Consider the following 11725-nt stretch of genomic DNA (forward strand, 5'->3'; position numbering starts at 1 on the left):
AGTGGACAATACCAGGTTCTGATGCCAAGGGTGTATTTACTTTTTCCAGAGTACACCATTAAATCTATTGATATTGATTCCATACCCTGTAGAAGAGGTTCGGTGGCTGTATATCACTTCTACAGGAAAGCCCATTGCGGGCTGCAAATTTAGATACGAAGATCATGGCTGAAAATGTCTATATAACCACTTCAACCTGGGAACGTATGCAATGTTTGTATCCTAAGAACCTAATAATTTTGGCTTCTCTAATGTTTAGATGAAAACAAAAAGTTCTTCCACCAATATCTTCCCCACTTTGCTCCTCTAGGTCTGTTTTATTTGACACCAGTATAGGGAGGAAGAGTAGGGGAATGATAGAGAGAGTAAAACTAGAGAAACCCCACAGAAGTGCTAAAAATGGAAAGAGATAACTATGCAGCAAATAATTGTGTTCATAAACTTTCAGAAGGCCAAATATATTGGATAAGAAATAATACATAGCCGAATAAACCAGAGACATGGTTGCTATAAAGACAATAAATGTCATATACAATTAACATTCTCCCAAATGAAGACCCCCTGATCACATGTAAGCATTCCCATGAAAGTTGGGAAAACACAATCCTAGCAGAAATATTTGTGGACTGTATAATTCAGGGTCAATTAAAAGACATTAAAATGAAAAAGCATAAACAGGAATTATGTGCATTTCATTTAATGCATTTATGTACAGTATGTATTGATTAAAGATCAACTCCAGGCAAGCAATCCACAGCTGAAAAACATATGTAATTATGTTTGGCTGACCTTATGATCCAGACACCTCTGCCATATATTTTAACCAGCTTTGTGACCTTACTTTTTGTTGTAGAAAATTATATTAGGACTAGTGTGGACATTTCTCAGGATGTATTTTATTTAGCTTGTCATTATGGCTCCTGTTGTCGGTTTGCTTGCAATACGCTTATTAGAGTGTGTACGGGCGAACCGGCATTGAGGAAAGACTACTAGCAGTGAAAACCTTCCTTTAGATGTGTAGATGCGTTCACTTTACATAGACATCTCCGTCGGCGAACACTCCATGCGCTATGCGCAGGTCTGTTTGCCGGTAGAGATGTAGGTGTATTGCGGTGCGGAGTTCAAGGGTCAAGCAGCAAGGGTATGACTACCAGTGGGGGCCTCTGTATAATGTGCAGATTTGTTCGCTCAGCGGGCATATGTTTGCTCTGTGAAGTCAATATAGTTTTGATATCTATCTGCCTTTATGAAGGGATACACGCTCATGTCTCTCTTCTGCGCCTGATCACCATAGTGGAAAAAGCATGGCTCTTTGCCTGCAGATAGCCTCACGTCTATGGGAACAGTAGTACAATCCTATTAGGCATTGTTCTCTGAGCCTTGCTGAGTGGGATTCACGCCAGTAGTAGTGGCAGGAGTGCATGCATGAGTTTGATCAGAGCAGCGTTCACGGTTCTACACGCTGGTTTCATTGCGTAGCGTTAGGCGCAAATTCTGCTGCACCTGGGTTCCATTGGTAACTGCAGTGCGTGGATTTCCACACACCAATGGCGGGAATCCGTGCACGCTGTTCTGCTCATTCACGATCGTGTACTCCCCCTTTCTATTGTATATTTGAATGTATACAGCTGTGTCATTGGCGGATTCTATGTGAGTAACTTATGTCATGTGACTGTACATTAGGAACTGATTGGCTGATGTTGTATAGCCATCACTTCCCTGCTGTTATTCCTGTGTTGTCCCATAAATAAAGGGAGCTCAATGCTTTAGGCAGGACATTCCATCGAGCATCCAATGTGATAACAGCCTGTGTGTCTGTATTACTGGGTACTGCTGAGCACGCTCCATTACCTTATATAAAAGAGCTGAGAACTGTGCTTTTTAGCACAACGGGATTAATTGCGCTTGGCGTATAATAATATCCAAAAGTGCACTTATTATCGCAACGGAGTTATTTGCACATCAAGCGTACTTAAAGATCCAATACAGTTGACGAGCCAGGTAGTTTAGCGAGCCGATGGAGTTTTCTTTACAGCTGACTGAGAGGGGGAAGACGAATTTGGGTCCAATACAACAAAAAGGCCGGCCATTTTGTATGAAACTTTATTTCAGCTTTTAAAAATTTTTGTTGCCCTGAGACCAGGATTTGTTTTCTCTGTCCGCTGAGTAAGGTAAACTCCGCTCAGCAAAAAAGAAAACCTTTTGCTTCTCCTCTTTTTGTATAAGTACGGGGTTTATTTTGTGTTTTAATATTTGTAATTTGGGGTGGGTGTGTTGGTTGGGGGAAAAAACTATACTATTGACCTCTGTTGGTTCGCAGTCAATATAGCCTAAAGGTTTTTTTTTTTTTGTATGGGGCTGCAGTATATGTTAAACATTTTTGCCAGTGTTTTACTGTAAAGTGGGTTCTGTATGGAGCAATATTAATTTCCTAATAATAGAATATCGTTCCGTGTAGATTTTGGTGGTATAGTAGTATACTGGGCAGAACTATTCTATTGTTAGACTGAGATTCATCCCTGAGTGGAAATTGTTCCATTTCAGGTTTGAAAAGAATATTGGTTATTGGCAGTTTTTGCCAGGAAATCCAGTGTTCAGTAGGGCGGATTCATTTTTTATTTGAATTTCAGTGTTTAGTGTTTTTGTGTTTAAATTTTGTTTTTCCGGTTATTTTTGTATAGCGTTTTATGTTTTTCTTTTTTTTGTTGTATAATTAATTTGTTTTTGGCGGTGGAATTCAGTGTTGAATGTAACTAATTCAATTTTGCACTAGATTCCATTTTCGGTAGAATCATTTTATTTTTGTGCTGATTTGAGGCTATTTTGTGGAGATACTGTAGTACTTTCTGTGCTGGAATTTGGGTTTTGGATAAAGACATTGTACATTCTGTGAGTAGACGGTAACCAGCATCCCAATAGTTGTTGTTACATCTAGGAATTGATAGAAGTCACAAAGGTTTGTATAGGGGAGTTGGGGTGTGTGGTAACTAAGGTGCTGTATAGCTGTAAACGTAGTTTCTAGCTGACCGGGGTGTGGCCGTGTATAATAATCAATTGTGGCTTCAAAGGTCTATAATGTTAAATCAGCAAGGTGTACAGAAGGGGATTGCCGAGTCTGGTGATTTGTTAAGGGAAGTGGAGGAATCTCTCTCTGGGCTAACTCTGCTGAGACAAGCCGGATCAGCTAATACTGTAATTACCACTGTCTCTCCTGAATCTCCTATTATCGATGATTCCACTATCGCTACTCCTCTTTCTTCAGCTTCTTCATCTAACAGCACAAACATTGATTCTACTAATAATTCATCTCCTCACACTGTCTCTCTCCCTCACTCACCACCTGTAACATCTGAAGCCTCTCCTTACCACTCTTCTGCTAACTATGTGCTCTTTTCAAATGGGGATTTACAAACGTTGTGCGAGTCAAGGGGATTTTTGACTAGAAACAAAAACCAGATGGATTGCATAAGGTACCTATGTTAAATCCTTCTCTTGAGGGATCTTGTGTCAGAAACAGCTGTGGGTGAAACTGTTCCTGTTAGTCCACCGATGAAACCACCCCCACATTATACACCTGCCCTGGCCCGATATTAATCCAGTCCGGGTGCAACAATATGAGTTTGCCCCCAATGTAAATGGAGAAAGGACACAAAGGGTAGTGTGGCATGTTATTTTTATGTCCTCAGAAATCATGAATATCCTGGCTGAACTGCCTGACTATAGGACAAATCCGCAGGGGTTTGCAAGAATTTTTGATCAGAACCAATTTAGTTATGGCATGAGCGGAACCGATTATACACAGATTCTAAGAGCTAAGATAGGAGATGAAATGGCGGATATTGTCATGTCTCGTTGTAATATTACCACTCATGAACAGACAACATCTAGGGGGGAGGGGAATTTTGTAAGGCCCTCCTAGGAAAGCTTCCAGAATTGTATGGTGCAACTTCCACCACAGATGTGATGAAACTGAGCCAGAACCCTGGGGAGGAATGTGCTTGTTTCTGGCATTGCCTGAAACCAGCTGCATTAGACGTAGACCTGGAAAATGGTCCCGATGTACCATCCAAAGGTGGGAGGCCCACTGCCATTCATCTCATGCTAAGAGCTACATTTTTAGAAGGGATCCATACGAAAATTCAAGGCCTATTAATATTAGCCAGGCCCGAATTCAATGAGATGTCTATGCCCGCCATCCTCTTCACTCTTTCCGTTATAGAGAGAGAGGTGGATCAGAAGAAGCAGGATAAGACATCTAAGGTTTTTGTTTCTCAAGCCCCTTACCCAGAGTGAATCCCAGAGCGAACGGCAGAGCGAACAGGCGAGCGAGTCGAGGGTTTAGAGATAACGCCCAACGCAGAAAATCACAGGTTTGCTATGGATGTGGAAAGACAGGCCATATAAGATGCAATTGGCCGGACGAACGAGCTGGTCCATGGGGTAAGTGGCAATTTATACTGGACGATCCAGAAACACCGGTTGTAGGAATAGCTAGAAACGGCTATGATTCATCATAGAACGTTGGTAAACCGGTGTCAGCCCACATCAACTTGTTCATCGAGGAACTAAAATATCCCCTCCCTTGCCTCACTGCAGCCAAAACCGTTTTGAGATCTAAAGATCTTAGAGGCAAAGTTACCTTCTCGGGAGAAATAACACCAACCGTATGTCTCACGGGTCAGACAGTGTCTTTGCAAACAACTGAACCTCTCCGTTGTAGGATAGGACAAAACACAAAAGCCGTTAGGTCTGTACTGGTTTCGAATGATGTTCCCATTAATTTGTTAGGAGCTGATATTTTATCAGAAATACAGGCGGTATTCATCGAGTACACTCCAGCAGGTATTGTGGTAGTGCACTGTCTGATGAACACCTATGTACGATGATAGCGCTGCCAAATCTAATCGAACCTGAGTGTTTTCTTGAGTTGGATGTGCTGGCAGAGGTGGGTCCGAAAGTCTGGGTGATTGAGAAGTACGATATGGGTCTTCTGCCAGTTCCGCCAACAATGGTTAATATCAAGCCAGGGAGCATTTTGCCCCGATTACCACAATACCCCTTGAGTGTGGCTCAGATGGATAGTCTCAAGATCCAAATAGACCGATATCTACAGATAAAGGTCCTCACACCAATCAAATCGCCCTGTAACACTCCATTATTTCCAGTGGCTAACAAGACAGTTAAAGGCCAGGAAACAACACACAGATTGGTACATGATTGAAGGGCTCTGAACAAGATCATTTTTAGCAATGCTCCCCTGGTGCCTAACCGGACACTTTGCTAGCCTCCATAGCACCAAATGCAATGTTTTTCCAGTGTCATTGATCTAACAAATGCATTTTTCTCGGTACCACTGGATCCCCAGTCCCAGTATCTTTTTGGGTTTTCATTCCAGGGTCAACAACTAATTTGGACACGTCTCCCTCAAGGGTCAGTGACTAGTCCCTTGGAATACAGTTGCAAACTTAAGATTGCGTTAGATCAGTGGACCCCGATGGATCCAGGGGTGGTACTGCTGCAGTATGTGGATGATTTGCTGCTTTGTTGTCCTATGCTAGAGGCTTGTTATCAGCATACTGTATCATTGCTTAACCACCTGGCATCTATGGGTAATAAGGCTAGCAAGGAAAAGTTACAGTTCTTCAAGGAGAAGGTTATCTTTTTAGGACATTGTATTTCTCGGGGTACCCGACATCTAACCACCCAGAGAGTAGAGACCTTGAAAGACATCCAAAGACCTCCAAACACTCGACAATTGAAAGCCATTCACGGACTTGTCAATTACTGCAGAGACTGGGACCTTATATATCATCCAAACTGGAACCCCTTTACGAATTAACATAACAAACACCTTTTCAATTGTCTGATGACAACTGGTCAATCCTACAGGATTGGACCCAGGAACTCTTCAAAGCACCTGCTTTAGGTCTGCCCAACTATGACCTCCCCTTTTATCTTTTTTTGCCATTAAAAACAAGTGCCAGGCAACTGGAGATTTGACCCAACTTCACGGGTCCAGGTACCGACCCATCATTACCTGTCAACTGCCCTAGATCCAGTCATCCAAGGCTCACCGGGATGTGTATGAGCTGTGGCCGCCTGCGCTGTATTGTTACAGAAAGTAGATGACTTAGTTTTGGACTCCCTATTGACCCTCTATACTCCCCATTCAGTGCAGGAGATCCTAAATCAACCCCAGACAAAACACCTTTCTGCTGCCAGATTGACTAAGTATGAAGTGGCTCTCCTAACACCTACTAACCTGACTCTAAGATGATACACCATTTTGAACCCAGAATCTCTTCTTCCTGTTATTGAGGAGGAAGAGAGGGTGGGAGATAATGGTGTTAATATGACTATTAATATGACTATTTTCAAAACTTTCAAACTAAAAATACTAATCTCTCGATCCCTAACCAATTTAGGACAACACGTTGAGGAGCACCATGACTGCCTTTGTTTGATGGAATGGGAATCAGCGGCTGTCAGTCCCGTGAAGGAGACTCCCATCCTAGACGCCAAGAACCTTTTTGTCGATGGTTCCAGGTATTTCACCCCAGATGGTCAGCCACACACAGGTTATGCAGTGACTACAACCAGTGAAGTTGTGGAGAAAGGTTCATTAAGTTCCCATATGTCTGCACAAGAAGCTGAGCTGTGGGCACTAGCAAGGGCCTGTGAGATCCATAAGGATCAGAGGATCAACATCTATACAAACTCAAGGTATGCTTTTGGGGTGGCACAAGATTTTGGTTCTATCTGGAAGGCAAGAGGGTTCTTAACTAGTTCGGGGAAGCCGGTCATACATGCGGAGTTGATTGATAGGCTGTTCATGGCCTTCTGCCTGCCACACGAGATAGCCATTCTGAGAGTGAAGGCCCATACTACTGATAAGACTAAGGACCGCAATGGGAATGCCTTGGTGGATAGAGCTGCTAAGGAAGGTGCTCTGAGCCCTGTGGTGAGCACCCTGATGCTGGCCATCCCCTCTGATGTGGGTTTAAGAAACCGCAGTCACAGGCAGAAAAGGAGGAAATGGACGGCTTTGGGGGCTACACAGAGTCCAGATGACATCAGGGGTCTTGGTGGTAAATGGTGTTTATCAAGATCACTTTCCCAATGGTGGCCCATTCGGCTCATTATCCAGGTCATCAGTAAAAAAATGGTTATGTGTGCACAGGTGCAGGAATATCGGATTGCCCTGGATTCACTACCGCAGCCGCTAACTATACCGCTACCTGCCTGGTTTGTGCACTGCACAATTCAGGCAGTACCGAAACGGCATTCACCCAAACTGGAATATCCCTTTCAGCGCATACAGATAGATTACACTGCATTGCCAAAGAGTGGGCCGCACAAGAATTTTTTGGTCTATGTGGATATGTTTTCTGGTTGGCAGAAGGCATGGCCTCTTAGCAAAGCCAATGTCACCAACAATGCAAAAAAGATCCTGTCTGAGATAGAGTTACTGGGGTCTACCTGAAACAATCGATTTGGATCATGGCTCCCACTTCACCAGTCAGATCTTTGCAGAGGTATGCAAGGCTCTTCACATCAACCAGAGATTACCTACCCCTTATCATCCCCAAAGTAGCAGTAAGGTTGAACGGCTAAATGGGATCATAAGGAACAGAATCTGAAAAATGATGGCTGATACTGGAAAACCATGGCCTGAATGTCTCCCCATAGCTCTCTACTCCATTAGGAATGCCCCTAGACAGCCCCATGGGTTATCGCCCTACAAGGTTTTGTTAGGGAGTCAGCCAAAGACTGGATTGTACTTTCCTCAGCAGCTGTCATCTTTACATTTTCAGCTGACGGGGTATGTACAGTCCCTGCAAAGTGAGCTCAGAAAGGTCCATCATAGGGTTTGGGAGTCTCCCCTGGACCCTGACACGATAACCGATGTACATTCTATTTAACCAGGTGACTGGGTCATTGTGAGGAAACATCAAAGGCTGGGACTATAACCGAGATACAGCGGGCCATTCCAGGTTCAAGACTTCCTTAAAGCTTGAGGGATGCGACAACTGGGTGCCCGCCAGCCACTGCAAGAAGCTGCTCAATTACATCAAAGAATGAGGAGTATCAGTTATATTTATATTCTTATCTTAGTGTGTTTTAGCAAGGGTAATGATAAAAAGCATCCCAACCTATTGTTTAAAATGCATCTTCAACTAGCTAAGATGATGAACACGACCAATCACTAGGTTTGCTCTAAATCCCCACCGAGCCATTACACCCCAGCAATGGCAGCAGTTCATGCTATACAGTATATGACATTCCTATTGGTATGAAGAAATATGAGAAACTTGCAAAGACGACCAGGCGACACTTGTCTATAGAACTTAATGACCATTTCCAAGAGGGTAACATCAGTTATAGTTTTAACGTTAGCTCTGGCTCCGGCTCTTGCTCTTCGCTTTCTAATCCAGTATGGGTATCGGGACAACTAGGTAGTCCTCAGATGTGCTTGAACCTTAGTTTTGGCAAAGGTAATAGATCTGTAGGATCTACTGCTTGTGGGAAAGGTATAACAGTAAATCTTACCAATGAAACCCCTGGTCTCTTTAATAGACCAGCTTATATCTGCTGGAAGGAAGGGTGTGATGTTCAGACTGAGAAAGCAATCCCCCAGTCTATTACTACAGGCGGTCCCCGGGTTACAAACAAGATAGGGACTTTAGGTTTGTTCTTAAGTCGAATTTGTTTGTAAGTCGGAACAGGTACATTTTTTAAGTGTTGGTAAAAATTTTTTGGATCGCATAGGGAAGGGTTAACACCCCTGTACCATTTGTTTTGCTCTCTGTACCACTGTTCAGAAGATTTCACCTCACTTTCTGTCCCTATGACGATTGGATTTTAAAAATTTTGGGTTGTTGTGGAAACGAGGATTAGTAATAAAGCTTCAGTGGAGACACCTTTTTCCCATGATAACTCTTACAGGAGTGAATTTCCCTTCCTAGGTCTAGATTTCTCCTCCTAAGTGGGAGTCGTTTGTAAGTAGGATGTTTGTAATCCGGGGACTGCCTGTACTTAGTGCCCGTCAGAGAAATTCTTCCTAAATGTTTCTGACAGGTCCTTATTATTTCTTATGTGGTTCTGCCGTTTATAAGGTAATTCCCCCTAATGCGAGAGGTTTGTGTGCTTTAGTGAAGCTTGTAATGGCATCCTACATTGCAGCTGATTGTGAGGATCTGTTGGTGAGAAGGAAGGCAAGGATGTCAGGGAGAGCTAGCAGGTAACTGTTCTCCAACCACGACCAGGCCTGGGCATGGTTTCCAGCTTGATCCGGGTTGGGGATTGAACTTATGAAGCGATTGAACAATTTCTCGTCCATTGTGGATGAGATGTTCAATGAGACCATTGAAGCAGTAAGGGAGGTTACTCAGGAACAACGACAAATGAAGACTCTTGTACTGCAGGAAAAGATGGCACATGATTATCTGTTAGCTTCCAAGGGGGGTTTCTGTGAATTCATAGGAAAAGACTGTTGTACCTGGATAGCGGGTACCAGTGACAAGGTTCGGGCCCATATGGATAAGGTTACTTCCTTGCAAGGCAGAGCCAGAGCTAGTGAAGATTGGAATCCTTTTAAGGCTTTGGGAAGTTTTGGGGCTTTCTTGTTCTCCATTGGATCTTGGTTAAAGAAAATAGGAGTATTTATACTTATGTTGTTTTTGTTTCTATTCCTTCTATGCGCCATGGTGAGATTTTCCTGTTGTCTGATCGATTGAGTCACCAAAGCCCGCGCAGACTACCACATCCTTATATTGCTGAGATGAGACTCCCTGAAATCCAATTCATATACCAGATGCTGAGCATTCCAAACCAACCAACGATCAATACGACCCACCATCTAATGTCCTCCCTCTGAGTCACCTCCCAAACAACAGAACCTACGTGTCAACATTCGTTTTCTTTTGAGCCTACGTGTCAACACTGATTTCGTAATCTTTCTTTTTAACTTGTTGAAATTGATTGTTTTTATGTATGAGAAGAGCTGTTCTGTTTATTTGGAAGAAGAAGATCAAGATTCATCGAGGGACACATGGGAGCATATGATAAAGAGGAGGGACTGTTGTGGAAATGTTATTAGGACTAGTGTGGACATTTTTTCAGGATGTGTTTTATTTAGCTTGTCATTATGGCTCCTATTGTCGGTTTGCTTGCAATACGCTTATTAGAGCGTGTACGGGCGAACCGACATTGAGGAAAGACTGACAGTGAAAACCTTCCTTTAGATGTGGATGCGTTTGCTCTACATAGACATTTCCGCCGAAGAACACTCCATGTGCAGGTCTGTTTGTCGGTAGAGATCTATGTGTATTGCAGTGCGGGTCAAGCAGCAAGGATATGACCACCAGCATGTATAATGTGCAGATTTGTTCGTTCGGCGAGGATATGTTTGCTCTGTGAAGTCTATCTGCCTTTATGAATGGATACACGCTCGTGTCTTTCTACTGTGCCCGATTACATTGTGGAAAAAGCATGGCTCTTTCCTTGCGGATAGCCTCACTTCTATGGGAACAGTAGTACAATCCTATTAGGCATTGTGCTCTGAGCCTTGCTGAGTGGGATTCACGCCATAAGTAGTGGCGGGAGTGCATGCACGAGTTTGATCAGAGAACCGTTCACGATTCTACATGCTGGTTTCATTGTGTCGTGTCAGGCACAAATTCTGCTACACGTGGGCAACTATCTGCTGCCATAATACCGGTATTTAACCTCAAAGTACCGACGTAAAATTACGACAGGCAGTCCAGAAGTGGTTAACATCCAAAAGTTCACTTATTAGCGCAATAGAGTTATTTGCGCATCAAGCGTACATTAGGATCCAATACAGTTGGCAAGTGGACTGTTAAATTCAGGGTCCATTAAAAGACATTAAAATGAAAAAGCATAAACAGGAATTATGTGCATTTCATTGAATGCATTTATGTTATTGATTAAAGATGAACTCCAGGCAAGCAATCAATAATTATGTTTAGCTGACCTTATGATACAGACACCTCTGCCATATATTTTACCAGGTTTGTGACCTTACCTTTCTACACTGCAATTAAGCAATACAGCTAGGTCCCCAACTTCCTGACTGGACAAGGAAGGTACATCACCACACTAATAAGAATGTCCTCTTTCTAACTCAGCTCTCTGCTCCTGTTAGATTGATTATCAATGTGCTTCAAATAGAGCCTTACTAGCTCACACAGCTTCTCTTCCCTCCAGCATTCAAAGTTCTGCTGTACAGGAATTAGATGAATACAATACAGTGCTTTGCCTAAATGTTAATTCCCTTTTCCACATTTTGCAATGGAAAAACACATCCCGATACACCTATATTAGCTCAGGCACAACCAATTGCTTACAAAAGTCACATTATTAAAGTGACTGTACATGCTATTTTTTCTAAACAACATGTTATACTTACCTGCACTGTGCAATAGTTTTGCGCAGAGTAGCCCCGATCCTCCCCTTGGGTCCCCTGGCTCCTCCTCTTCTCGGTTTGCCATCATAGGAAGCTACTTCCTACTGTTGCACACCTGCCACCTTAACACAGACAGTGCGGCTCGGCCCCATGCCCTGATCACAGGCTTTGATTGACCACAGCAGGAGCCAATGGCTCCCACTTCTATCAATCTGCCCTGTAAGGAGAGAGAGCCACTGCTCTTGAACACAGTGCTCGATCGAGAATGGGCTCAGGCAAATAAAAGGAGGGGGCTAA

General features: G+C 43.2%; 1 long non-coding RNA gene across 1 annotated transcript; it reads right to left on the reverse strand.

The window, feature by feature from the left end:
- Positions 1–683: 683 nt before the first annotated feature.
- On the reverse strand, positions 684–11482 carry LOC309545754. The gene is made up of 2 exons (XR_014224909.1): positions 11043–11482; positions 684–836 (listed from the first exon to the last, which is right to left on the reverse strand). It is a non-coding gene; the product is annotated as an uncharacterized lncRNA (long non-coding RNA).
- Positions 11483–11725: the final 243 nt, after the last annotated feature.

The sequence above is a fragment of the Pelophylax lessonae genome (genome assembly GCF_965119305.1).
Source record: "Pelophylax lessonae genome assembly, chromosome: 2".
Taxonomy (NCBI): Eukaryota; Metazoa; Chordata; class Amphibia; order Anura; family Ranidae; genus Pelophylax; species Pelophylax lessonae.